This window comes from Oratosquilla oratoria, chromosome 40 (assembly GCF_046742065.1).
Source record: "Oratosquilla oratoria isolate Oo_2021 chromosome 40, ASM4674206v1, whole genome shotgun sequence".
Classification (NCBI taxonomy): domain Eukaryota; kingdom Metazoa; phylum Arthropoda; class Malacostraca; order Stomatopoda; family Squillidae; genus Oratosquilla; species Oratosquilla oratoria.
Window position 1 is genome coordinate 43,700,923 of NC_134816.1, and position 6,775 is coordinate 43,707,697.

At 43.1% G+C, this 6,775-nt stretch overlaps 1 protein-coding gene across 1 annotated transcript in view; it reads left to right on the plus strand.

The window, feature by feature from the left end:
- The first annotated feature begins 384 nt into the window (after positions 1-384).
- The window catches only part of LOC143020608 (lysozyme C-like), a 30,768-nt gene continuing 24,377 nt past the window's right edge, over positions 385-6,775 (plus strand). Inside the window, exon 1 of the mRNA XM_076177046.1 lies at positions 385-516. The gene's annotated coding sequence lies outside the window, so the exon portion shown is untranslated. The remainder of the gene's footprint in view (positions 517-6,775) is intronic.

Genomic DNA, 6,775 nt, shown 5'->3' on the forward strand with positions numbered 1-6,775 from the left:
GAAGAAGAAGTGGTCAGTTTCCAGGATCTGACGAGTTTAGGGAATTCTTGAGGAAACACACACCTTCCCCCTCCCCCCTACGTGCCCTAGCAACGTCCTACCCCATCTCCCCCCCCCACCCCCATGGTCCCCCCACATCCTCCTACTCGATATCCCCCCACCCCTTGTTCCCCTGACAGTACCCTCCTACTCGATCTCCGTCACCGCTCCGTTCCACCCCCATTATCCTACTTGATCTCCCCCCCACTTTCCTCCCACATCCTCCTACTTGATCTCCCCCTCCCTCACACCCACCCCCTGTTCCCCTGACAACATCCCTCTACTCGTTCTCCCCCTTCCTACCCTTCCGCCCAGGTACCTCAGCTTCCGACTATTGGAGTGCCTCAGGGCTCGCCGTTGGGACCCGTCGGGCAGGTGGGTTGGCCCGGCCAGTCCCGCTGACACGCCGGCCCGACACTAAGACGGGCTTGCCCGTACCCAGAGTCATTCTTGCAGCTGCCACCGTCGTCAGTGGAGGTAAGTTCCTCGTCCGTCCCATCCGGAGGTCTTCTTCCAGAACGCCTCACGGGAACGTTTCTGTAAGGTCTTTTTTCGCAACATCTCACGCATGTGTTCTGTGGGTTCCTCACAACCTGACTAAAGTGTTTTGTATGCCCCCCCCCTCCCATCCCCAAATGTTCTGTAAATTCTTCCCCATAACCTCCCAAAGTGTTCTGTTGGTTCTTCCCATAACCCCCCCCCCGATGTGTTCTGTAGATTCTCACAAAAGCGTTCTGTAGAATCACCCCACATCTTCCCAGTGTTCTGTAGGTTCACCACATTCCCCCAGAATTGTTCTGTAGTTCCCCCAACCCCAAGAAGCATTCTGTAATCCTCCACAAGTCCCCAGAAATGTTTTATAGGTCCCCCAACCACCAGAAGTGTTTTGTTGGACGTCTCCCCACCCACAAACCCCAGGAAGTGTTCTGTAGGACCCACCCAACCCCTCAAAAGTGTTTTGTAAGACCCTCCTCCAATCCTCTGGAAGTGTTCTGTAAGACCCTCCCCCAATCCTCTGGAAGTGTTCTGTAGGTCCCCACAATCCTCTGGAAGTGTTCTGTAGGTCCCCCCCCAGTTCGTTGAATTCCCCCACAGGAGCAAAACTCAGAAAAAAATTCTTCAGGTTCCTGGATCAGAAGGCTTCGAAAGGCAAAAATAAATCAACCTTACAGATCTGCTTGAACATGAACAATGTTCATTCAGGATACGAAACCTAGAAAGGTGTTGAAAATTTATAACAATCAAACGCGTTTAGCAATTTTGATTTGTGATCCTTCTTGGTCAACTTCTTAGGAATTCCCGGTTACTTCGAAGGGGAAAGACACTTCGGGTAAATAGATAAACAATTAAACGAATGAATAAATGAATAAACAAATAATATAAACTCAAGTTAGAGCACAGAGTATTCACATGGTATGCACGTTAGTAGCGCGTTTTTTTTTTTTTCTTCTTCTTCCTTGGGAACATTTTACGACCTGTGGTGCATCTTCAAACAAAAGAAGAAGGGAGACTTTATCGTCGACATGAAATATTGCTTGTCCAACTCAGTAAAAACGTAGAAGTCTTTCTTTTTTCTGATAATACAAGTATATACCAAGTTTTTTCGTATAAAAAAAAAAAAAAAGTTTCGTCGTGTGTGTGTGTGCGCGCGCGCGCGTGTGTAGTGTGCTACTCCTGTTCGTATCAGTGACATCAATGCACACTATCGTCGCCATGAATGTACGTGTATATATATATATATATATATTATATATATTATATTATATATATATATATGTGCATGTGTGTGTGTTTATGTCCGTGTATGTTATGTAATGTGTATGTGTTTGTATATGTGCATGTTATGGGTATGTAATGTATATGTTATGTATGTTATGTGTATGAGTTTGTGTGTCTATGTACGTGTGTGTGTGTACGTGTGTGTGTACGTGTGTGTACGTGTGTGTATATACGTGTGTGTATATACGTGTGTGTGTGTATGTGCGTGTGTGTATGTGCGTGTGTGTATGTGTGTGTGTATGTGTATATGTGTACGTGTTTTAATGTATTCAAAGCCTGGTCTTACGAGCGACACCGATACTCGACAAGAATCTCTCCCGTCTCGCTTTGCGCCACAAGGCCATCGACCTAGCTTGCCCTCTAGTCACCTGACGCAGCTGCCGGAGCTGCTGCTGCTACCTCTGGTGCAGCTGCTGCAGCAGCATTTAATCCCGAGTCACACCAAGCTTACGAGCCTGTTTCCGAGCATCACCTTGAAGGGTGGCACTTTTGTTTTCCTCATGGTTAGCGCCAAGTGTCTATTTCCTGTCCATCTTCATGACGTGGAGATTCAGTCCAATTGCTTTGTCTTGAGTTCTCTTTACAATAAACAGAGGAACAGCTGCACGCATCAGCCTGATCGCCGCCGGTGGTCTGAAACAGGCCGTAAGTTTGGTGTGACTGTACCTTCACCTCCGGAAACATTCCCACCAAACGACCTCGAGATGACTCAGGACAATCAGACACAAACGTAAACAATCATGAACAACGTTAAAGTAATTTCATCTGTATTAACCGCTTCTGATGAAGCTCGGAGACCATAAGAACATAAGAATGAGATTGCAAGAGACCATAAGGCCTACACTAGGTAGTTCCATGTCCATTACCACCTGTTATCCCCATCCATAAAGTTATCTAACCTTTTATCAAAACAACCGATAGTTTCAGCGCTCACTACATGGTTACTAAGTCTATTCCATTCGTTGACCACCCTAATAGTAAACTATTTCTTGCCCATTTCCTTCTTAAATCTAAATTTGACCAATTTAAATCCATTACTGCGAGTCCTGCCCTGTGACGTCCAGGCAATTATTACTTGATATTGAAAGCCTAAGAGACGTTATGACAGTCAATAATTGAGGTATTGGCAATACAAGTGTCAAAATATATCGACAATTGAAGGAAATATATAATGGCAAATGAGACAGAAGGGGGAGGAAATAGACGAAGATTAATTGAAGAATTTTAATGCTTCAACTTTTCCGCCCACAGATAATTGATCACAAAGCTCAATTGTAATCTAATCCCCGGTCACACTATCACGACTCAAACTCCGGTCACACTATCACGACTCCAACGAATTCGAGTAAACACGACTTCGTTTAGTTTTTTTTTTTTCAATCTTTCGACTTTCCAAATGTCAAATCAACTTTGCGTCATAGGTTGAGAAGCTGAACGACGAACTAAGGGAAGTTAAATCTAAAATACGAATATTAGACACATTATTTGATTGTAGACTTAGAAGTCTGGACTACTCTCAGCAAAGTCGTCCTGCAGGTTTACGAAATCGCAGCATTTGACGTGAATCGTGATGGTGTTAATAAGGATTAAGACCCTGGTGATCGAAACGTTAAATCTTGAACATTTTTCCCATTAATCATCGTCCACTTCCTCCACCTTCAGTCACATCGACAGTTATTATTTTGCAACGTCATCCGTGTTGTTGTTATGCTCGTATGGTTGTGTTGCCGTGTGCTGGTGTGTGTGTGCATGTTGTGTATGTGTATGTATGTGTGTGTGCGTATGTGTGTGTGTGTGCGCGCATGTTGTGTGTGCATGTGTGTGTGAGTGCATGTTGTGTGTGAGTGCATGTTGTGTGTGAGTGCATGTTGTGTGTGTGTGCATGGTGTGTGTGTGCATGGTGTGTGTGTGCGTGCGTGCATGATGTGTGCGCGCGTGTGTGCATGTTGTGTGTGTGCGTGTGTGCATGGTGTGTGCGCGCGCGTGTGCATGGTGTGTGTGTGTGTGTGTGTGTGTGTGTGTGTGTGTGTGTGTGTGTGTGTGTGTGTGTGTACGCGCGTGCGCGCGTTGGTATGTGCGTGTTAGTTTCCAGGATAAACTTAAACACATAATTGCGCATCCAAGTCATTAATTGCCATTCCTTGCGGCAAACGTGCAATCCACTTGGGGAGCTTTCTTGTCCTTATTGTTGTTGTTGTTACTAAACGTCATTACTGGCGTTGACGTCGTCTCTAGCGTTGGTGACGGCGATTGCGACGTCTTTGGTGTTGGTGCTGGAGGGGGGGGGAGCTGGCGTTGGAGTATCATTGTTAATCATTCCTGTTGTTGATGTTTTTAATGTTAATGTTGTTGTTGATGATGATGATGATGACGGTGTTGATGTTGACGATGTTGTTGTTGATGACGATGTTGTTGTTGATGACGATGTTGTTGTTGATGACGATATTGTTGTTGATGACGATGTTGTTGTTGATGACGATGTTGTTGATGACGATGTTGTTGTTGATGACGATGTTGTTGATGACGATGTTGTTGTTGATGACGATGTTGTTGTTGTTGATGACGATGTTGTTGTTGTTGATGACGTTGTTGTTGTTGATGACGTTGTTGATGACGTTGTTGTTGTTGATGACGTTGTTGTTGATGACGTTGTTGTTGTTGATGACGTTGTTGTTGTTGTTGATGACGATGTTGTTGTTGTTGATGACGATGTTGTTGATGACGATGTTGTTGATGACGATGTTGTTGATGACGATGTTGTTGATGACGATGTTGTTGTTGTTGATGACGATGTTGTTGTTGATGACGATGTTGTTGTTGTTGATGACGATGTTGTTGTTGTTGATGACGATGTTGTTGTTGTTGATGACGATGTTGTTGTTGTTGATGACGATGTTGTTGTTGTTGATGACGATGTTGTTGTTGTTGATGACGATGTTGTTGTTGATGACGATGTTGTTGTTGTTGATGACGATGTTGTTGTTGATGACGATGTTGTTGTTGATGACGATGTTGTTGTTGATGACGATGTTGTTGTTGATGACGATGTTGTTGTTGATGACGATGTTGTTGTTGATGACGATGTTGTTGTTGATGACGATGTTGTTGTTGATGACGATGTTGTTGTTGTTGATGACGATGTTGTTGTTGATGACGATGTTGTTGATGACGATGTTGTTGACGATGTTGTTGTTGATGACGATGTTGTTGTTGTTGATGACGATGTTGTTGTTGACGATGTTGTTGTTGACGATGTTGTTGATGACGATGTTGTTGTTGACGATGTTGTTGATGACGATGTTGTTGATGATGTTGTTGTTGATGACGATGTTGATGACGATGTTGTTGATGACGATGTTGTTGATGACGATGTTGTTGATGATGACGATGTTGTTGTTGATGATGACGATGTTGTTGTTGATGACGATGTTGTTGTTGATGACGATGTTGTTGTTGATGACGATGTTGTTGTTGATGACGATGTTGTTGTTGATGACGATGTTGTTGATGACGATGTTGTTGTTGATGACGATGTTGTTGTTGATGACGATGTTGTTGATGATGTTGATGACGATGTTGTTGATGATGTTGATGACGATGTTGTTGTTGATGACGATGTTGTTGATGACGATGTTGTTGATGACGATGTTGTTGTTGATGACGATGTTGTTGATGACGATGTTGTTGATGACGATGTTGTTGATGACGATGTTGTTGTTGATGACGATGTTGTTGTTGTTGATGACGATGTTGTTGATGATGTTGTTGTTGATGATGACGATGTTGTTGTTGATGACGATGTTGTTGTTGATGACGATGTTGTTGATGACGATGTTGTTGTTGATGACGATGTTGTTGATGACGATGTTGTTGTTGATGACGTTGATGACGATGTTGTTGATGATGTTGATGACGATGTTGTTGTTGATGACGATGTTGTTGATGACGATGTTGTTGTTGATGTTGATGATATTGATGACGATATTGATGACAATATTGTTGTTGATGACGATATTGTTGTTGACGATGTTGTTGTTGATGACAATTTGTTGTTGATGACGATTTGTTGTTGATGACGATGTTGTTGTTGATGATGTTGTTGATGACGATGTTGTTGTTGATGACGATGTTGTTGTTGATGACGATGTTGTTGTTGATGACGATGTTGTTGTTGATGACGATGTTGTTGTTGATGACGATGTTGTTGTTGATGACGATGTTGTTGTTGATGACGATGTTGTTGTTGATGACGATGTTGTTGTTGATGACGATGTTGTTGTTGATGACGATGTTGTTGCTGATGACGATGTTGTCGCTGATGACGATGTTGTCGCTGATGACGATGTTGTTGATGACGATGTTGTTGTTGATGACGATGTTGTTGTTGATGACGATGTTGTTGTTGATGACGATGTTGTTGTTGATGACGATGTTGTTGTTGATGACGATGTTGTTGTTGATGACGATGTTGTTGTTGATGACGATGTTGTTGATGACGATGTTGTTGATGACGATGTTGTTGATGACGATGTTGTTGTTGATGACGATGTTGTTGTTGCTGATGACGATGTTGTTGATGTTGTTGTTGATGACGATGTTGTTGTTGATGACGATGATGTTGATGACGATGTTGTTGATGACGATGTTGTTGTTGATGACGATGTTGTTGTTGATGACGATGTTGTTGTTGATGACGATGTTGTTGTTGATGACGATGTTGTTGCTGATGACGATGTTGTTGCTGATGACGATGTTGTCGCTGATGACGATGTTGTCGCTGATGACGATGTTGTCGCTGATGACGATGTTGTCGCTGATGACGATGTTGCTGATGTTGTTGATGACGATGTTGTTGTTGATGACGATGTTGTTGTTGATGACGATGTTGATGACGTTGTTGTTGATGACGTTGTTGTTGATGACGATGTTGTTGATGACGATGTTGTTGATGACGATG